General features: G+C 41.0%; 1 long non-coding RNA gene across 1 annotated transcript in view; it reads right to left on the bottom strand.

Annotated features, from left to right (window-relative positions):
- LOC137300405 (uncharacterized) overlaps positions 1–1,603 on the bottom strand; it is a 63,065-nt gene extending 61,462 nt beyond the window's left edge. The window contains exon 1 of the long non-coding RNA XR_010958076.1: positions 1,523–1,603. This is a non-coding gene — a long non-coding RNA (uncharacterized lncRNA). The remainder of the gene's footprint in view (positions 1–1,522) is intronic.
- Positions 1,604–23,014: the final 21,411 nt, after the last annotated feature.

Here is a 23,014-nt window from a genome sequence, read left to right as displayed (position 1 = left end):
TTATGTTATAGCCTTTGATTAGAAGATATTAGAAGATACCAGGTTACTGTTGGTCATATCATAGGCTGAATGTTTCAGATGCACAACACTGCTCTGTCCGATATTTTTATTTTAAAATCAATGGGTTAATGCCTCCTAAAATAGCAGAATGTCATACGATGTATCGAGTGTTTGCTAATAACACCAATTGTAATTTTTGGCTGTAGTTTACTTGAAATTTCAGGCACCTTCCTAGAAAGAACTTGTGTGGTAAAATGTTGGTCTTTTAATAATGAGAGTTTTATGGTGCTGTGGGGTTGTAGGCACTGTTGAGACCAGCACCTACTGACAGGAATCAGAAATTGGCAGTGCTGGCTCTGCACCATTTTTTAATCAGGGAAGTCGAGCTCTTTATCTGAAATACTTCAGGTCACTGGCCAAAGCTCAGGGTGCAGGACACCACCGAGGTTCAAAGTAATAAAATAAACATGGTAAATCAGGAGGTCGCGATTTGAAGATGACAAAGCTTGGGTTTTAAATGCCTGACAATTGTAAGAGATATTGAACTGATGGGAGATAGGGAACGGCACAATTTCGAGGTGCTGAGAAAGAATGAATTAGAGTAAGAGACAGTGTAATAAGTTTTGATTTCCATATAGTTGAGGAGGATGGGTATGTAGCTCAGACTATTTTCAACACAGAAGTCAGGAGAGAAAAGTGCACAAGAGAACTGTTGTATCAATAAAATAAAGACAGACAAGAAAGGTTCTGAAGGAGAGTGAAATTGGAGGCACAAGCTAAGCAAGGGATTACCGATCAGATAACAATTACATGCTTATTAGCATCTAAGTACTGTAACAATATAATTTTTAATGTTGGTGACTGTGCTCTAAAAATGGATTGAAAAAGTTGGCTGCTTTAGGAATTTTTCAAAATTCAATTTGCACCAGTTGCAGTTGCACTGCAGCGAGTATGAAGCTAAAACATAATGTCAGCTCAGCGACTCCAATCTCCACTGATATTGCAGTTTTTGTATTGATGGCCGTAAAATTGGCTGATTGATGTTTAGTAGTGGTTCCTCTGCTGCCCAGGTAGCTTCCCTTCTTTTATGACTCTATAGACAGAGTGAAATTAGCAGTATGCCAATGTAGAATGCAAACGTTTCAGTCTTTTGATAATTGTACTGCACATGCTCTACTTATAAAATTGTCTGTTGTTTGCTTAAGAGCAAGGAGTGGGCTATATTGAAGTTTTTCTTTCTCTTTTTTGATACTCTGACTTAATATCCGATAATTTAAATTTTTTAATTGTATTTTTAAATGACAGTGAATCATATGTCGCTTTTAACTATGTAATTAAAAAGGAATTCCCACGTTCTATAATTTTTGACAAACATTGAGTCTTTTGTTTACTGTGATAAAAATGATCTGCTCTTCTCCCCTCCTCCCACCAAACAAAAAAAGCTGCGATATTTACGAACTTTCTCACGGTCTCACTTTGTGAAACTGCAAGTTACCTTTTTCTGGAGTTTGTGTTTACTTACTGTAAGCTGATGACTTGCTAGTTATGTATCCCAATGCTAACCAGCCTGGTGTCCATGTCTGTATGCCTGTGAAAGTTTCCATTATATAAACATTCAGACAGCCTTTTAGAAAGTGCTTTGCCCCACTGCTTGGCTCCGCTTTGGGGGTTGTTTGGTTCTAGCACTGTGGGTATTATACCTTAAACATATACGTCCCAAGCCTTGTGGCTAGTTTTCACAGTTTATTGCTGCAGCTCTGATCAGACATCTGATTGCACGTTGATTCATTTTTACTCATTTAGTAATTCTCAAAGCCACAGACCCCGTTTAAGAAAATAAAGCCACCAACCTTTCACAGCTGTTCTTGATATGCCAGTTTGACAAGTTTTTCTGAATAAATAACAATAATTCCTGACGATTTTGAAGACACTTATTTCATGGACAATTTACATCTCAATAATTACAGTATGATTTACAAGGCAGGTTAGTGTGCAGATAAAAAATTAACCTTAATCTGCATCTTCATATAACATTTTCAAAGAACCAATGATTACAGATAAGAAAGAAAGCAAGAACTTGCATTTATAACGTGCCTTTCATGACCTCAGGATGTCCCAAAGCGCTTTACAGCCAATGAAGTACTTTTGAAGTGTAGTAACCGGTGTAATGTTAGATATGCGGCAGCCAATTTGCACACAGCAAGCTCCCAAAAACAGCAATGTGATAACGACTAGATCATCTGGGTTTTTTTTATTGATGTCAGTTGAGAGTTAATATTGGCTGGGGAGAACTCACCTACTCTTCTTCGAAATAGTGCCATAGGATCTGATTCAATCATGTTTGACTAACTTGATTGAGTTCTTTGATGAAGTAACGGAGAAGGTGGATGAGGATTGTACGGTTGATGTGTACATGAACTTAAAAAAAGGCATTTCATAAAGTAGCACAAAGTAGACTTGTTAATAAAATTAAAGCCCATGGGATTAAAGGGACAGTGGCAGCGTGGATACAAAATTGGCTAAGGGACAGAAAGCAGAGAGTAGTGGTGAACGGTTATTTTTCAGATTGGAGGGAGGTGCACAGTGGTGTTTCCCAGGGGTTGATACCACTGCTCTTTTTGATATATATTAATGACTTGGACTTGGGTATAGAGGGTATAATTCCAAAGTTTGCAGATGACATGAAACTCAGAAATGTAGTAAGCAATGTGGAGGATAGTAACAGACTTCAGCAGGACATAGACAGACTGGTGAAATAGGCAGACACATTGCAGATGAAATTTAACGCAGAGAAGTGTGAAGTGATACATTTTGGTAGTAAGAATGAGGAGAGGTAATACAAACTAAATGGTACAATTTTAAAGGGAGTGCAGAAACAGAGAGACCTGGGGGTGTATGTACACAAATCTTTGAAAGTGGCAGGACAAGTTGAGAAGGCTGTTAATATGGGCTCCTTGGCTTTATTAATAAGAGGCATAGAGTACAAAAGCAAGAATAAAAAAACAGTGTTTTATACTGGTTAGGCCTCAGCTGAAGTATTGTGTTCAATTCTGGGCACCGCACTTTAGGAAGGATGTCAAGGCCTTAGAGAGAGTGCAGAAGAGGTTTACTAGAATGGTGCCAGGGAAGAGGGACTTCAGTTATGTGGAGAGACTGGAGTAGCTGGGGTTGTTCTCCTTAGAACAGAGAAAGTTAAGGAGAGATTTGATAGAGGTGTTCAAAATCATAAATGGTTTTGATAGAGTAAATAAGGAGAAACTGTTTCCAGTGGCAGAAAGGTCGATAACCAGAGGACACAGATTTAAGATGACTGGCAAAAGAACCAGAGGCAACATGAGGAAACATTTTTTTACGCAGCGAGTTGTGATGATCTGGAATGCACTGCCTGAAAGGATGGTGGAAGCAGAATCAATGGTAACTTTCAAAAGGGAATTGGATAAATACTTGAAAGGAAAAAAATTACAGGGCTATGGGGAAAGAGCAGGGGAGTGGGACTAATTGGATAGCTGTTTCAAAGAGCCGGCACAAGCACAAAGGGCCGAATTGCCTCCTGTGTTGTACCATACTATGATACTAGATACTGAATACAGTCAACTACAGCACTTGTGATAGTGTGGAGCATTTTGTATTTAGATCATGATTTTGTATTTTAAATGCTATCCTTGAATAAAGATTCTGTGCAATGAGAGTGAATAGGAAGTGGTTTGGTGCAATGGCAGGATCTGGAGAATAAATGGAAAGAAATGAAAATATTTTTCTTTCACTTCTAGGACTGGATTAAATCAAGTATGGGCTGACCAGTTTCCCATCCTTGCTATGCATTAGGGTATTAGGTGAAATTAGTTTGCATAGTTTTGATCCAGGTCGTAGTGGATGCAATCCCACAGCTGAAAGCTGCCCATAAATTAGCAATTTCATTCAGAGAAACCATCAGGATGTCTGTCAGTGGGAATTGACATAACATGATATGATGTGAAGGGAGACAGTATTCAGGGACTGGGATTATGAAGCATTATTGAAACGGAATAAAAGTTCTACTCTGTATCTGGATGTGTTACAGTTCAACATGTTGCTGAAATTGGAGCAAAACACGGAAAAATATTACATTCCCTTGCACTGACATCACACACCTTAATGAGAACAATAAGTTTGATAAAATATACATTTATCTGGGGTTGACTGCAGTCTCTGAAAGTTGTCTGCCTTTTCAGCTCAGTAAAACTGTAACAGTGCTGAGTCGGGGGGTTGGTGGGGGGGGTCAATTTTCAGATGGTCAAGCGGGTGCGTTCGTGACGGGAGGGGCTCCTAAATTGGGGCTTCCCAGAGCGGGTCCGGAGCCTGGCTCCAACCCACCCACTTCCAGGTTCCCCAATGACGTGAATCGGTGCGCGCGCAGCCCCCGCATGCGGGACTCCCACCGGCAATCAAAGCCGGCGGGATCCCACTTAAGATCATTATCTGGGTACTTGAGGTCGTTTACAGACCTCATTAGTTGAAGATTTTAGGAGGATTTGGATTTTGGACTATCCAGAGCGTGTTTCCCATGCTGGGGGAAACACTCCCTGTTTAAACAGACATGTTGCAGCCAGCAGCCAGTGGCAGCTGCAAAGGTCCATTTAACAGGTGCGGGGTAAACCCTCATTCATTGCAGCAGGGCACTCTGTCACCTCAGACAAAGTTTAGCCTGCCACAGCGTTGTCTCCACACTCTAAATTATTAAATCATACCCTAAACTCTGCTGTCCAAACACATTTACCTACTTTGTGGACCCCCTCACACTCACACCGTCGGTGGGTGGGGTGGGGGGGGGGGGGGTCCATTGCTGCATTCATCACTCCATTGGAGGACGAGCAACATCACCAGCCTCGCCAGGCATGCCGTCCACCTCCGCCACGTGGAGCTACACAACACACTGCTGCGCAACAGGCACCTGCACAAAGTAGTCGTGCAACTACACATACACCCACTGTAGGGTGACTCATTGGGTGGCATCAAGGGTGTTCATGGAGAACCTCATGAAAGGGCATCATTGCACAAGCCAGTCAAGAATGGCCACTATGTGGCAGTAGTGGTAAAAATATAATATGTAATGTGAGTTGATCAGAAATCAAATATAAGTAAAAACCATGACAAATCCTCAAACACCCTTGTGCATCCCCATCATGCTCATGACACATTTGCCTTACGCTTCCTACTACACATACGTGATGCATGCCCTATGGCTGCAGCACAGGTAATGGCAGGTTGGGTGAGGCTGACCGTGAAAAAGATGTATCAGAGGGTGAGTATGAGATAGAGCCATGAGATTGTATGAGGATTGGGTTGAGTGTTAGTGGTGGGATGAGTACTGGCGAGGTGAGTAAGTGCAGGTAAGATGAGGATGAGCTTTGAGTGGGTGTGAGGAGTGATGTGACAGAGTAGTGTTGGCAGTGCAGAAGATGTGGGGTGGGGGCGGTGATGTGGCAGACAGAGTGTAGGGAAATGAGTAAGTGTACTCACTTCAGCTGACCTACTTAGGTCAATGAAGCACCTCCTGCACTGTATGCAGGTGCGTGATATGTTGGTGATGCTGGTGACCTCGTTTGCCACCTCGAGCCAGGCCTTCATAGTGGCAGAGGCAGGCCACTTACTCCCGTTCACCGGGGAGAAGATCTCTATCCTTTCCCTCCTCCTCACCCCACCCAGTAGGACCTGGAGTGAGGCATCATTAAACCTGGGAGCAGCCTTCCCCCTGGGCTGCTCCATGCTGTAATTTTGGCTCCTTTCTGCAGCATCAGTCAGTGGTGGTGGTGGGCCTTCTTCTTGAAACGCTGCAGTCCGTGTGGTGAATGCTGTTAGGTCAGGAGTTCCAGGATTTTGACCCAGCGATGACAAAGGAACGGTGATATATGTCCAAGTCAGGATGGTGTATGACTTGGAGGGGAACTTGAAGGTGATGGTGTTCCCATGCACCTGCCTTGTCCTTCTAGGTGGCGGAGATCAGAGGAGATGTGAGGTTGAGAAGTCACCGCTTACCCTAATCTTAATGTAATAAGAAAATGTGTAAATATTCTAAAACTCAAACCAGGACACTGATCACAGTATATACATGTAAACAGATGAGCAGATGAGGATTATTTTATTCTTACAAGGGCATTTTTGGTTGGAACACTGATGGTGAAGTTGACAGGTTGAAGCAGAAGTGTAAAAATACATTCTGCCACACTGATCCTGTATAAACAAGATTATTTGTAGGGGATCGTTCTTAACACCTAACGAGGGATGTCAACTTCAAATAATCCAGCTCCTGGGCAAACACTGACTTCCATAAAAGGGCATGATCAAAAAAAAGACATAACATTCGAAGTTCTTTGTGCCAAATTGGGAATGTAGTGAGCATGGTCACCAGGCATTCGCTTCTTTTGCTATGAGTGGCCAATTTGTAAAATGTCTTTTTTCCTTCTGATTCCTTACCCAGAGCCCACACACTGCTGCAGGGCATTACATTGGTTGGAACGCCACAAAGCAGGCACCTTCTCCCAATTTGGAATTTAGATCAGCTGTCACAATACCTCAGGTATAAGAATGTTCTTTGCATTACAAACTGTTGTGAATAACTATGATATAGAACAGTTAAGAACATACGAAATAGGAGCAGGAGTAGGCCATATGGCCCCTTGAGCCTGCTCCGCCATTCAATAAGATCTTGGCTGTTCTTCCAACTCAACTCCACTTTCCTGCGCGATCCCCATATCCCTTGATTCCCTTAGAGTCCAAAAATCTATCGATCTCAGTCTTGAATATACTCAAAGAGAAGTCCAAAGATTCGCAACCCTCTGAGTGAAGAAATTTTTCCTCATCTCAGTCCTAAATAGCAAACCACTTATCTTGAGACTATGACCACTAGTTCTAAACTCTCCAGCCAGGGGAAACAGCCTCGCAGCATCTACCCTGTCAAGACCTCTAAGAATTTTATATGTTTCAATGAGATCACCTCTCATTCTTCTAAACTCCAGAGAAGATAGGCCCATTCTACTCAATCTCTCTTCATAGGACAACCTCTCATCCCAGGAATCAATCCAGTGAACCTTTGTTGTACCCCCTCTAAGGAAAGTATATCCTTCCTTAGGTTATAGTCCAACAGTTTTATTTGAAAATCACAAGCTTTCGGAGCTTTTGTCCTTCGTCAAGCTCCGAAAGCTTGTGATTTTCAAATAAAACTGTTGGACTATAACCTGGTGTTGTAAGATTCCTTACATTTGTCCACTCCAGTCCATCACCGGCATCTCCACATCATATCCTTCCTTAGGTAAGTAGACCAAAACTGTACACAGTACTTCAGGTGTGGTCTCACCAGAGCCCTATATAATTGCAGCAAGACCTCCTTACTCTTATACTCCAACCCCCTTTCAATAAAGGCTAACATACCATTTGCCTTCCAAATTGCTTGCTGTACCTGCATGTTAACTTTCTGTGATTCATGCACAAGGACACCCACATCCCTCTGACTACCAACATTTCTTAGTCTCGCACCTTTTAAAAAGTATTCTGCTTTTCTATTCTTCCGACCAAAATGGATAATTGCACATTTCCCCACATTATACTCCATCTGCCACCTTCTCACCCACTCACTTAACCTTTCCATAACCTTTTGCAGCCTCATTGCATTCTCCTCACAGCTTACTTTCCCACCTAGCTTTGTATTGTCAGCAAACTTGGATACATTATACTCGGTCCCCTCATCTAAGTCATTGATATGTTCTGTAAACTGCTGAGGCCCAAGCACTGATCCTTGCGGCACTCCACTAGTTACAACCTGTCAACCAGAAAATGAACAGTTTATTCCTATTCTCTGTTTTCTGTCCATTAATCAATCCTCAATCCATGCTAATATATTACCCCGATCCCATGAGCCCTAATCTTGTTCAACAGCCCCTGGTGTGCCTTACGAATGCCTTTTGAAAATCCAAATATATTACATCCACTGGTTCCCTCTTATCTACCCTGCTAGTTAAACTTTCAGAAAACTTAATAGATTTATCAAACACGCTTTCCCTTTCATAAAACTGTGTTGACTCTGTTTAATCATATTATGATTTTCTAAGTGCCCTGTATGACGTCCTTAATAATAGATTCTCGCATTTTCCCTGCTACTGATGTCAGGCTAACTGGCCTATCGTTCCCTGTTTTCTCTCTCCCTCCTTTCTTGAATAGCAGTGTTACATTTGCTACCTTCCAATCCACAGGGACTGTTCTAGAATCTAGGGGTTTCTGGAAGATCACAACCAATGCAGCCATGAGCTCTGCAGCATCTCTTTTAAAACCCGAGGATGTCGGCCAGCAGGTCCTAGGGATTTGTTGGCTTTTAGTCCCATTAATTTCTCCAGTACTTTTTTGTTACTAATCTTAATTACTTTAAGTTCCTCACTCTCATTAGATCCTTGGTTCCCCACTATTTCCTGTATTTTCTTTGTGTCTTCTACTGTGATGACAGATACAAAATATTTGTTTAATGTCTCTGCCATTTCCTTATTCCCATTTATAATTTCTCCTGTCTCTGCCTCCAAGGGACCCATGTTTACTTTTGCTAATCTCTTCCTTTTTACATACCTGCAGAAGTTCTTACAATCTGTTTTTATATTTCTTGCTAGTTTACTCTCATATTCAATTTTCTCCCTCTTCATCAACTTTTCCTGTAGAGTTTTTATTCTTCAAGGGAACGTATATTCATTGAGAATTATGAATTATTTCTTTAAAAGTTCACCAGTGCTCACCTACCATCATATCTTTTAGTCTAATTTCCCAATCTACCTTAGCCAACTTACCCCTCATACCTATGTAATCGGCTTTGTTTAAATTTAAGACCCTAGTTTCGGACTTTACTACATCACTCTCAAACTCAATATGAAATTCTATCATACTATGATCACTCTGCCCCAGAGAATCTTTGACGATAAGATTACTAATTAACCCTGTCTACACAATACTAGATCTAAATTAGCCTCTTCACTAGTTGGTTCCTCGACATATTGTTCTAGAAAACTGTCTCGAATGTATTCCACGAACTCATTCTCCAAACTACTTTTGTCAATTTGGTTTGCCAAGTCTATATAAAGATTAAAGTCCCCCATGATTATTGCATTACCCTTATTACATGCTCCTCCAATTTCCTGATTTATACTCTGTTCCTAAATACTGTTAGCGGGCCTATAAACTACTCCCACCAGTGTTTTCTGCCCCTTGTTATTTCTTAGCTCTACCCATACTGATTCTACATCCTGATTTTCTGAGCTAAGGTCCTTTTTCACAACTGCCTTGATCTCATCCTTTATTATCAGGGCTACCTCCCCCCACTCTTTTCCATTTTGCCTATTTTTTCTAAAAGTCAAGTACCCAACCTTGGTCATCCTGCAACCATGATTCAGTAATGGCTACTGGATCAAACCCACTTATCTCTATTTGAGCCATCTATCTTGTTACGAATGCTTCATGCATTCAGGTATAGCACCTTTAATATTAACTTTTTAGTATTTTTCCCTGATGTGACCTCAGTCACTAATGCACTATTACCGTTATACTCTCTGTCCCTTCCTGACACACTCTGCTTGTTTTTACCCAAATCGCTACTCTGCTCTACAGCCTTGACTTTTCTCTTTAGACTTATAAATTTACCCTTACCTGAACCCTCCCACCTCCTATTATTTTAAAGCCCTAACTACCGCCCTAGTTATTCGATTTGCCAGGGCACTGGTCCCAGCCCAGTTTAAGTGGAGCCCATCCCAACGGAACAGCTCCCTCTTTCCCCAATACTGGTGCGAGTACCCTATGAATTGAAACCTCTGCTTCGTACACCACTCTTTCAGCCATGCATTTAACTATCTAATCTGTTTGTCCCTATGCCGATTTTCACTTGGCTCAAGTAGTAATTTTTTTTTATTCGTTCATGGGATGTGGGCGTCGCTGGCAAGGCCGGCATTTATTGCCCATCCCTAATTGCCCTTGAGGAGGTGGTGGTGAGCCGCCTTCTTGAACCGCTGCAGTCCGTGTGGTGAAGGTTCTCCCACAGTGCTGTTAGGAAGGGAGTTTCAGGATTTTGACCCAGCGACGATGAAGGAACGGCGATATATTTCCAAGTCAGGATGGTGTGTGATAATCCAAAGATTATTATCTTTGAGGTTCTGCTTTTTAATTTGGACCCTAGCTCCTCAAACTCCCTCAGCAGAACCTTATTCCTAGTTCTACCTATATCGTTGGTTCCTACGTGGACCACGACAACTGGTTCCTTCCCCTCCTGCTTCAAGTTCTTCAACAGCCACGAGGAGATGTCCTTAACCTTGGCACTAGACAGGCAGCACAGCCTTCGAGACTCCCGGTCATGGCTGCAGACAACAGTACCTATCCCCCTGAATATACTATTCCTTAACACTACCACATTCCTTTTCGCTCCCCCAACTTGAATGGCCTCCTGTACCATGGTGCCGTGGTCAATTTGCCCATCCTCCCTGCACTCTTTGTTCTCATCCACACAGGTTGCAAGTACCTCGCACCTGTTAGATACGGGCAAAGGCTGAAGCTCCCCTACCACTGCATCCTGGGTCCTCTTACCTGCCTGACTCGCAGTCACATCCTCCTGTCCCTGACCACTAACCAAATCTAAACCACTATCTAACCTGAGGGGTGTGACTGCCTCCTGAGTCAAAGTGTCTCGGTAACTCTCCCCCTTCCTGATGCACCGCAATGTCTGCACCTTGGACTCCAGCTCAATAACTTTGAGCCGAAGTTCCTCGAGTTGCAGACACTTACTGCAGATGTGGTTGCTCGGGATCTCGCTGCTCTTCACAAACTCCCACAAGCTGCAGTTATGGCACACCACCTGCCCTGCCATCTCTATCTAACCTTGTTTTATTTATTTGCTTAATTAAAGTTTTAATGTAATTAATTCGCTTGATTTATTTTTGGTTATTTTTTAAAAACTAATTCATTTATCTAGTTTAAGTTATTAATTTAATAAAGTATTAGCAAGTTATGGGTTCCTAGTTTAAACCATTTCCCTAGCTTAGAGAGCAGAAAAATGTATTAATCACCAACCTGCTGTCCTCTAAAGTCATTCTCAAATTTCTGCCGGTGTTCAAGTTGGTTTCATCTTTGTGCGCTCTGCTCTTGGTCGCTGGTCCAGCTCCTTCTGATCTTGGGCCACCGCTCCCGCTCTTTTTTTCCCCAATAACCACAAAAAACACTAACCAGTGAGCAAAATACTTACTGACTTACCCTCGGCGCTCCTCCTTGTTATGTGACGTCACTTTTTGACTTTTTTTTGATTTTTGATTCCTCGAGCGGCTCCTTGGTCTTTAGTTCTTTGGGGTTCACTCTCTGCCTTTCCCAACCTCTGTGCTCAAGTTGCTTTTCTGTGATTTCCTGCCATCTGTTTGAATGTGACGGGGCATGCAGCAGCTCCCAAACATTCAGACATCTCAAGCATGTCTTACTCTGACAGTGTAGTATTTCGTAACACTCCTGGAGAATTTAGGAAGACTGATTTTCTGCTGTTACTCATTGAGAGAGACCGTTACTCATTTTGATTCAAAAATGTGACCGATCTTGACACATTATTGTGAAAAATAAAATCAGCTCCATATATTTAAATAGTTTATGATCATAATCTCATTTTGCTGATCAGACATTTGGTAACTCTCCCTGTCAATGAATTCTGTCAAATCACACGACATTGGAATAACTAGGAGAAGTGAGAATCACAAAATTGTTCTTTTTCTCTTTAAAGTTCTGCTATCTGAAGTTCAGAAATTATATCACAGAGACGGCAAATGTCTTTTGTTAATTTGATTTCATTCTAACAAAGCTTTATGAAGAAGGGCCTGGATCTTCAGTTGTTATGCCTATAAATGATGTATCCATGTCCAGTGTGTTTGGTTTCAGACCTATTTAACAAAGATCTGTTTGGGATGTTTTTGTGGTTCTGAACAAACATAAATTGCCACCTGTTTGTAATTGGAATCACTGATAAACACAATTTAGCATCAGAGACCTGACAATTAAGGTTTTGAAGCCAAAATGGTGACAAAATTATTGGCTACATGTATAATTCTGATAACAAAGCCCTTCAGATTTACCTATTGTCCACATATTGTAATTTAAAGGGGAGATATCGCTCTGGGGGCAGATGCTTTCAATGTAGAACTATTTAGTTCTGCTGGTACTGATTTATTTTGTCATTCAGTACCAGGAAATGTGTTGCTCTTTACTTCACAATGCTCACATCAGCATAGCAGTACCCTTCCAGGTACTAGGAGATCCAAATGGTGGGTCTCCAGCACAGAACATAGGAAAGTACAGGACATCTGAGAGGTCCCAAAAACTAATATCCTTCTATTACCCACTCCCTCAAATATCTATCCAATTCTCCAAGCTTCTGGAAACTGATGAAAATGGTTACATTTTAGGCGGACTGAGTGGCTCTGGGGCAAGTACTGCCCTTTCACCTCAGGGACCTGACTTTGTATCCAGCCCAGTCAGATGGATAAAAGTCTGTTTCTCATCCACTTCTAAGAACCCTACATGAAATGAGTTTTAGCAGTCTGAACCCAGTTCCGTGTTGTGATGAGCCGCTAGCACAAAACTGGCACTGGCTGGCAATTATACTCAGAGAAACCTTTGGAGTAGAGAGTGCTAAATTGAGTACGAGGAGCTTCAACAATGCATCTAACAAATGCCCTACCTAGCCAGGGAATGCTTGATGCTGACTGGGGGTGCAAAAGGTATTCCATTTCCCAATATCAACATGTGTCATCTTGATGAACACACAACCTCACCAAAAAAAGATACATTCCTAACATGTAGGAGAAGAGATAGGGGAAAGCACTTTCGAAGTTAGCTAAGAGATGAACTCCCTTAAAAATAGATTGTGAGTGGACAAAGAATAAAGTGACAAATACAAATGATATGGATAAATAGGAATAGACAATGAAGCCAATTCAAGTTGATAAGTTAGGAAACATCTACTCTTTCATGTAGACAGCAATCCAACGTGTAACAATGCAGGATGTCCCTTTGGATTTCAAGGATTTCTTCTCTGTTGTTGAAATGGGATTGTCTAATGGCGCTTTGGCCCAGACATTTAATTGATTGTGAATTGAAGTATCCTGAAATAATTGCTCTCCAAACAGCACTCAAAATACAGGAAATTTGAAGTGAACAAGACGAATGACTCACTCATTTGAAAAGAACCATAATTTTAAGAGCAGCTTCTTAACTCCGCACACAGTACAGACAGTGACAGTTGAAAAGGACTAGCCATTCGATTTGCAGTGACAGTCCCATCCACGCTGTCACTGTCACACACCAGCTGCACAGCAGAGTCTGGATCTGGTGGGGCAGATGACGGATATGTCCATTGTATGGTTGTCACGTGAGGGTGTCCTCCATCACACTGAAGTATACTTATTTGATTTTGACTGGATAGTAGGTCATCAATAAAGGTTTTACTCCTATTTTTCAAGTTGTGAAATTGAAATTAAGTGTATAAATACCACAAATGCACAATGAGAAATTATTTTTTCACATTACTCTATTAGGTCGTCAAGTTCTAGATAAGCAGTCGTACAGCAAGGTATCTGGCAAAGTTTGTGTTCAATAAATATAGCTAAATTATAAAATTGCTCCTGCACTCATAATTCTTCATGAAGCAGGGGGAGGTTTTCTCTCTTTACTATTTGTAATGAAAATGTAATGGTGTTCTGAAATATCGAGTTTACATTTGCTGGAAAGAGCAATGAGAGGAAATTTTTCTGCTGTATTTATAATGGCATTAACACAGAAAAACGTTCTCCTTCCCCTGGTTCATTTGCCTCTTTGTAGTAATGTACCCTGAATTAGACAATTCGAGATGGCAGGGTCAAATTCACAAGACAGTTGTCCTCACTATAGCTGCCTCCAGTTGCACTCAGTTGTTATGCTACCTAATATACAACAAAACCTCATGGTAGCACTCTTGCCTCCAAGTCAGAAAGTTGTGGGTTCAAGTCCAACTCCAGAGGCTTGAGCGCATAATCTAGGATGACACTCCCAGTGCAATACTGAGGGAATGCTACACAGTCAGAGGTGCCATCTTTCAGATGAGGTTAAACTGAGGTCCTGTCTGCCCTCTCAGGTGGACGTAAAAGAGCCAGTGGCACTATTTCGAAGAACAGCAGTGGGGTTCTCCCCGATATCCTGGCCAATATTTATCCCTCAACCAATATCACTAAAACAGATGATCTGGTCATTATCACATTGCTGTTTGCAGGACCTTGCTGTGTGCAAATTGGCTGCAGCGTTTCCTACGTTACAACCATGACTATACTTCAAAAAGTACTTAATTGGCTGTAAAGTGCTTTGGGATGTCCGGAGGTGCTACATAAATGCAAGTTCTTTCTTTTCTTTATTTTTACCATTCATGTCCTTTGCAAATCTACAAATGCATCAGTCAATATTTATAGCCAAAGTCATTTTTAAGTGATTGGTTTCAGTCTACTTACTTTATTCTCTGGACTTTTTAATCCATTAATATAATTTTTCTTGTATGTCTCTAAAGGACTCAAGCAATGCTGCTCAAGCGGGAGGACATGGATCAATAAATACAGGTGGGTATTAACAGTGAAAGTGTAGGATTCGTAAATGAATGATTATTGCCGCCATGAAAGGTGATGTGAAAAGGTCTGTTAAAATGAGTAAGTTGTATAATTAAATCATTGTAGTGTCACTATTAGTGACTGCAAGACTAAGCTGTTTGCTTGAACTGGCACACAGCACTCAAAAACTAGCTTGTCCTCAAACACTGAAGGCATAGGGTACTCACTCCAAAGTAAAGTGGGAGGGAAACTGAGAGTCTAGAACAGCCTAAAGCAGAAGGATAAAAAGATGACCAGTATCAGCAGCACATTGCCATCCCTCCCATGCCAACTGTATGGTTTACAAGTGAGTAAACAATCTATACATGCCAGTACTTCATTTATAATGAACTCAAGTAGATTGCCTGTGATATTTCCAAATATGTACACAGCTGAATGTCTTTCTTCACTTTCTGCTTTGCCACTTTGAACATCCCAGGTAATGTGGGGTGCACCCTCAGCTGAAGCACATAGCCAGGATGGGTTTGAGCAGGAGTACCTGAGCCTGCAAAATAAATAAATATAACGGGGCAGAAAACTGTCTGCCTGTCAAACAGGTGGGAGGCAGCGAGAGAGGCTGTAAAGTAATGTTGGAGGAAACTGTACAATTGAACGAAGCAGTAGTGTAGCCCACAAAGTAATTGGATCAAGGGATCAAAGAAAAGCTGAGGGAATGAGGAAGGTTCTGGCTCTCATTTCTGACAAACAACATCCTAAATCAGTGATCACCTATTCCCCTTCTGCATGTACGACACTTGGCTGATCCAACAAGCTTAGTTCATCCTGATTAGCCTTCTCAGCTCAGAGGAGGGGAATCCATCTCAATGCTCCAGGAAAAGGAATGGGACACATTTGAAAGCTAAATAGCAATGGGCATGTCAAGAGGAATAGTTCTTTATATGTGTGATATTTTTCAGAATGTGTGACCATAATACTGATGTCATCATTTTGGTGATGAATAGAATCATTTTTGAAAATGAAATTTAATTTTCTATTGCTTTCATTTTCATGAATAAAAAAATCTTTTTTTCCTTCTTTTGCTTAATGTATTCCATTGTTGTAGGAGGTTTCACAGACTTTGATGTTGAGCCCTGTGATCTCTTTCACTGACAATTCATGGTGGCATAATGCAACAGTTAGCACTTATGCCTTGAGGAACTATAGGAAAATGACAACACCCCTTTAGCCTTACCTGTAACAATGCACAATAAGCATTTTTCCACACCGTTCACCTGAGGAAGGAGGAAGCCTCCGAAAGCTTGTGGAATTTAAAATAAATTTGTTGGACTATAACTTGGTGTTGTAAAATTGTTTACAATTGTCAACCCCAGTCCATCACCGGCATCTCCACATCAATGCACAATAAGCATGTGAGAACAGACTGCCTCACAGTGTTTCCGTGATGACATTGATAATGGCCTAGATGCCATCAGATCTAGCTCCTGGACATGTGTATTCCCTTGGTCATTTGCCTCCACAATTCACATGATTGCCCTTTGACCAATTGATTACAATACCAAGCAGTCGTGGCATGCTACATGGAACACAACGAGCGAACAAATATTGATGGACTTCTTACAGTTGTTCTTTTTTCTGCTCTTTCTCAAATCTAAACCTATGAATCTCAGTTTGTGTACTTCATAATTCTGCTTATGGCCTCATTAAACCTCATTCGTGCTTGGTTTTGGGATGGGAGACGCGAGTCACAGTTTCAGATTCTAGCCGTTATCAACTATGAAATGAATCAGGAGTCATTCCCAGTCTCCGATGTGTCATTTACCCCAGTGCTGACACTGACACAGACTTTAAAATTCTTGCTTTTATGAATGGAGTTGTGATCCTCACCAAGTAACTTAGTTTACCAAGACACAAAATAGATCAATGAATAAAGAAAGCAGAATGAGGCACACATCAAACAACAGGCCACAGCACAAAATATAGTGCACAAGACAAAATGTGTTGAGACAAATTTTTGTAGAATTTAGCTCCTTCACATAAATTTTTGATTTAAAACCTAGGCTAAGGCCAAGGCACATTTTGCATGTCACCACCAAGATTCAGAAGACAAGAGAAAGTAAATCAAAGGCAGTGGTTAGATATGATGTTTCGATAAGATATATAGGCCCTGATTTTAACCTATGCCGCCCGGTAGTTTGGATCAGATGCCTATTTTGCACCCTGCCTGATTTTACGCTCTATGGAATTCAATAACGTGTAAAATCAGCAGGGGTGTAAAAGGAGCATCCGACCCGAAATCGCTCCATTCCCATCGGGTGAGTCAAGTTAAAATCGGGGCTATCGAGTTGATCACCATCACTCCACATTAATTGGGTTGGTGTAACATGTGTATTTCGCTTCTATTCCACACTAAATTTCAAATAAACATTTTTGTTAATTACTGACCATACTCACCTCCATCTATACACTGTGTACCCACTATTCATTGTATTTGTATGAAAGCCAGTTTGCTTGTCCAGACACAATCAGTTGGAAGGAGCTGCCAACAAGTTTCCTCATCTGCCTGCAACCCTTCCAGGCTAATGACATTCTTACACTTCAGAGATTGACTTGATCACCTCACAAATAGCAGAAAGATTGAGGAAGAAGAGAGGTTTGATCACAAAGAGCAAGTAGAAGTAAAGGGTTTCATTTTTTATTGGAGGCCTTTGTGCCAATTATATATGTTTACTATTCTAGCAATAAAGCTAGTCATGATGTGGAGATGCCGGTGATGGACTGGGGTGGACAAATGTAAGGAATCTTACAACACCAGGTTATAGTCCAACAGTTTTCAAATAAAACTGTTGGACGATAATCTGGTGTTGTAAGAATCCTTACATAATATTAGTGTTTGTTTCAATGCCAGAGTGCAGGAGCTCAGAGCTTTAAAGACTGACAGGTCCAGGGAGAGTGACATTTTATTTATGCCTTTATTAGAGGGGAGATATTATCAACACTTTGACACAATATACTTGTTTTTATTTCAAAAGGAGGAAATCAAAATACAGATTTAATCAGAGTTTAGTTTATTTGTTTAAAATCGGTTGCATTTGTTAAACTGGATTAGCGCTAGACCACAGAGAGATTCTTCTGATTGTGCTCTGGGCTGACACACTGAGGACAGAGCACAAGGCAGAATGTGAATGCACTGTCCACAAATACAACCTGTGTATGGCATCCACTGCACAGTGACTAATGTACTTCACAAGCATTCTTTCTGTTTAATTGTTCTCATCAACATTCGGGTGATTAATGCTGGGAAATGGAACTCTTATTGCATCAAGCACTCCCAGATTAGGCACAGCACAGCCAGATGTACAGTAAAGCTCCCTCTACTCTGCCACAACAGAGTAGAGGGAGCCAACCTCAGAAAAGCTGCACACTGTGATCCTTTTTCCAATTTTCTACACCAGCCGTCCTATGGCTTCTCAGAGTAAGACTGACTATTAGTGCCAAATTAAGGACAGTTTTGTGCTGTCGGCCCATGCCCATTAGGGACCGTATTAAGACTGCCCAAACTCAGTTCGCGTAGGATGCTTGCTGTCAGCAGCTTGAGAAGTTTCATCCGATCAATCTGGGCTTGAGGTGAAAAGCCTGTATCTATCACACTGCACCATTCAGTTCCCACAAGTACTCTTTCAAAAATATTTTAATACATTTCCCATGCCAGTCATCTGTTGATCTAAAGCCCAAGTTAAGCTTTGTGAGAGTTACATTTCAGCTCCCTTAGCGTGATGTTGCAGCAGTTACCACTCTCAGTCTTTGATACAAGTAGAGCTGAGCGTTGTGAACGAAGTCCTATCAAGATTTGTTAGAAAAAAAAATTTAGTCAATGGAATCCTAATATTTACTTGTTACACACACCTAAATTAACCAGGTTGCATAATCAAGTGCATCTGTTCAGTCTCAAAGAGTGGTAACTTCAATCAGAAAATGTTAAGTAACTTTGATTGGTTGCATCATTCATTTACTTACATCACAACTGCTTGCAATACTTGCTCATTGATGTCACTCCAGCAAGAAAACAGCTAAATCACTAACAGTGTCAACCTACGCCTAGAAAATAAAATGGGCAGATTATAAAATTACAAATACCATGGAGGGAGTGAAAGGCAATGTCACTAACTCAGAATTCAATATCGTGCAGACACTGCTTGAAATCTTCTCTCGTGGTTTATGATGTAATTTGAACTCTGTTGGTTAATAAGCCGTCTAATATTTCCTCCTTCCAGCTATCAATGATTCTATAATGTGTCCCATGTTCAAACCCGACTTTAAAACATTCCTGAAAATTGGTATTTCCATTCATTAATATGAAATAATCATTAACTAAAGAGCTTGTTAAACAGCTAACAGTAATTATGTTAACATCGGTAGTTACGAAAAATTGCTTGCATATAAATCAGTTAACAGCTGGGACAGCAGTGACATCTGTACAAGTGAGGCTGACAAAGTGGTGAGTGGGCTTTAGTCAGCCTCGTGAGTGAAGATAGTTATCACATCTCTATTTACGCTACTTACGAAATTTTGAAACTGCGTTTGCCAAAATCAAAGCAATGGAAGAATTTTTAAAAATCTACCAGAAAACACATGTAATATAACCAGAGACCCCCTCATCTTCCAAGTGCCATGAAACTCATTTTGATTTTTAAAAGATGATTTACTTTGAGGTACATTGTCCTTTTGAAAAAAAAGTAAACACATCCCCACATCTTTAAAATGATATCGCCTGATTTACACCACCAGAGAAGTTGAAAGTTCTGTCGTATGTGTTCCATTTCATTGTGAAGCACAATGGGTTGCCTCAGCGGTACACTTTAATGAAATACCTAATTGATCAGAATTTTAGATTAACAAAATCAGGCTAAAGTTTTAGAATACATAATCAACTATTTCTATTTTAACGTTTGTCTGTATTCTTTTCTCACACAGCATCAACCATTGGTCCTGAACCTGAACTAAAGAATAAAGTAAAAATCTTTCAAGGTAAAATCTCATTTAGTGGCATCTCCACATTGATTCCTTTAAAGAGTCATTCAGTACCAAGTTTTGTACAGTGTCCTAATAATCAGGAAAGTGGAGATAAGGCTATTTCCTTGCCTAACAGCATTGATGTGACACACTAATTAATCCTAATATCAGATCTATATCTATACATTTCTGACGCATGTAAATCGTGCCTCAGTTTTGCTTCCTACACAATAATTACTGGTGTAGTTGTTTCTTTCCTAAATCAAGGCTTGGTAACATCCAACTTTTTGACTTCCCCAACCTACGATGCACACAATTCACCCAACAGTGGTCTTCTGATGTCAGCAGGGCTGTCTGGGGGTGGTGCTGAGCAGAGAAAAGGTACTTTCCAACAGCAAGGGAGGAGAAATTGGAGCACAAGTCAGCAGACACCTCACTACCCATCTCCTAGTACTCTATAGCAGAGGTGACGAACAAAGGTCGAATCCTTTGGCCAATTATGCATGTTGCAGAGTGAGCCAAGGACACGGAAAACATGTTTTTAAAGTATAAGATGTAAATATGTTATAAATGCATCAACTGTTTTTTTGTTCAAATTACATGTCAACGAATAATTTTGGATTCCTCTGTGGTTCTTTAACAAAACCATACAACAACAAGAGCATCAACTTGCATTTTTATAGTGCCTTTAACGTAGTAAAACATTTCAAGTCGCTTCACAGGAGCGTTATCAAACAAAATTTGACACCGAGCCACATAAGGAGATATTAGGACAGGTCAAAGAGGTAGGTTTTAAGGAGAGTCTTTAAGGAGGAGAGAGCGGTAGAGAGGCAGAGAGGTTTCGGGAGGGAATTTCAGAGCTTAAGACCTCGGCAGCTGAAGACATGGCAGCCAATGGTGGAGCAATGAAAACTGGGGACGCACATGAAGCCAGAATTGGAGGAGCGCAGAGATCTCGGAGGGTTGTAGGGCTGGAGAAGGTTACAGAGCTAGGGGGGGGCGAGGCCATGGAGGGATTTGAAAATAAGGATGAGAATTTTAAAATCGAGGCATTGCCGGCGTGGCAACATTAATCAGAGATAGATTATATCAGAGGTGGTCATTTCATTTAAATAACTTGGCCATGCACCTGCACCACGAGGGGTACATCTCAGGTGCCCACTTTTCCCTGGAAGCTGCAAGACATGCTGGCGTGAGGCACCTCCTCTGAAAAGAAGACGTATGTCCTCTTAGCAAGGGGGCTGAGGTGTATCTTAAAAATTCTTCCTTCTTCAAAGGTTGAGGCCACGATCCAGACCTGCCCTGAACTCTGAGGAACGCCCCACTTCCACTGTTCAGTGAACCAATACATCTGCTTCCACTTGGCGTGCTAGTTTGCTGATACTCCACCAAGTTGGGGACATGGAACTCCTGGCTTGGAAGTCCCCAGCCCAGGCCACATCTTCTCCACCTCCCAAGCTACTGGCCTTATTTGGAGCAGGTGGAGGCTTTGCCCCTTACAAGGCCCTGCGGAATCTGATGGTTAAAATATATCTGAATCCTGGCCTAATTCGTGACCCTTCTCTTGCCAGAGTTACAGCAGGAGTGCACTGGAAGGGCCGTGGAGTTTTAGTCCTGGTATCCCTGTCCTGATAAACTTGACGCTCCAGAGGCAGGCTCAGGTCTACGTGGACTGAGGGTATGCTATTAATTATTTCAAGTAAACAATTTTTATTTTTAAATCCTTCAGGAGGGATAAGGGTATCAATGTCATTGAAACATGACCTTAGAACTGAGTTGTCAGGAAAATAGGAACAGGAGGCCCCTTAAGTCTTGTCCGCCATTCAATTGGAAGGTTTGCACCAAAACATTAATCTATCATTTCCTCTGTTAGATCAACCTGCTGTACAATTCAAACATTTTCTGCTATTAAAATCTTGAAACACAAAGCTCGAAATCATTGTTGGCAGTAATGGTGGGCAAACACTACATGAGTTCAAAGGATGTTCCTCCATCTGCTATTTTAACAGAGGCATTGACCCATTCAAAATAAATCGAGTAGTTACCCATGTTAAAATAGAGGGCTGAGTAATATCATACCCGTTCATTAAGCTGCTCGCCTCTTCTTATCACCCAGATTAATTTCTAGCCTAAATTCCTCTATATTGTCCTGCCAAAAACTTACTTTCACGCACTGGAAATAATAATCATTGCACACAGTAATCAGTTTAAAAATAGTGCGTGAAAATGTGGTTTGTAGCAACAGGCAGAGGAAGTTGAGTTTTTGCTCTCCAGTATGTTAGGCCTGACTGACTGCTATCAGTCTGGAATTTGAATTTATTATAATCTTATTGATTATTAATGCCACTCCTCACATTTGGTCCTCGATGTTGACCATGCAAATATGGACTCTCTTCCCACTTATTGCGTAGTAGCAAAGGGACCTTCACCACAACACGCTGAAAACAGCTAATATACCAGGAATTTCATACCATAGTAACACTTTGTAGTAAATCAGGGAATGTCAGTGCAATTTCGATATGAAATAGAATTTATCACCATTCCAACCCCCTCCTCCCCCCACCCTGTGTTATTTCCAAACCCTTTCCATTGCATAATTATAGTGACAGCAATGCATATATAAAGCCAGTTAATTTATTCATATAGATGAAGCTTCGCCTTATTCAAAAAAAATGGCACAACCAGTTTCGAAGCACATACACCTTGCGTATAAGACCCTAGCTGGGCAGAAGTTTCCTTTCAAGAAAATTTAAAAATTTTAAAAGTTGCACCTTAGAAGCTTATTTATTTTGTATGTATATAGGGAATTTTTTTATAGAACAATCGCTAAAAAAAAAATCACCCCTGTAACTGTAACTCTCAGAAACCATCAGCTCATCTTAAAGCTTTTCTGTCTCAAGTTCAAGTGCAACTAACAGTGGACAGAGTAACATCTCATCGGCTCCGAAAGGCTGCAGACCCAGTCTCCAACTAATATACCGATGACCTCCAATCCCATGTGAAACCACTAAAATGGTTGAAAATGCTGATGGTTGGCATGCATACAAGAACTATATTGGCTGTGGTCCAACCAACAACCATTGGCAGCAGATGTAATCCACAAAGGAATATTCATTTGGGTCAACACATTGCTTTGCAGTTCTGGTAGAAGTCAGGGATTACTAACCTACTGTGTCAGGGAAAGGGATATCATTTGGCATCACTTGTTCTTGCCTCACTGAGGCATGCTTCTTTATGGACCCCAAAGAAAGTGTGAGAGAGTTGGTCTGGCATATTGATGCACAATTTTAAACAGATTATTAGAAAAATTTTAGATACAAAGCAAATCAATGAAAAATATTCCTGGACATCAAAGGTCGTTTTACAGAAAGAAGAGTTTCATTGTGTTCATGAATTACTCA

The sequence above is a fragment of the Heptranchias perlo genome, chromosome 31 (assembly GCF_035084215.1).
Source record: "Heptranchias perlo isolate sHepPer1 chromosome 31, sHepPer1.hap1, whole genome shotgun sequence".
Taxonomy (NCBI): Eukaryota; Metazoa; Chordata; class Chondrichthyes; order Hexanchiformes; family Hexanchidae; genus Heptranchias; species Heptranchias perlo.
This window is presented reverse-complemented; position numbering and strand designations above follow the sequence as displayed.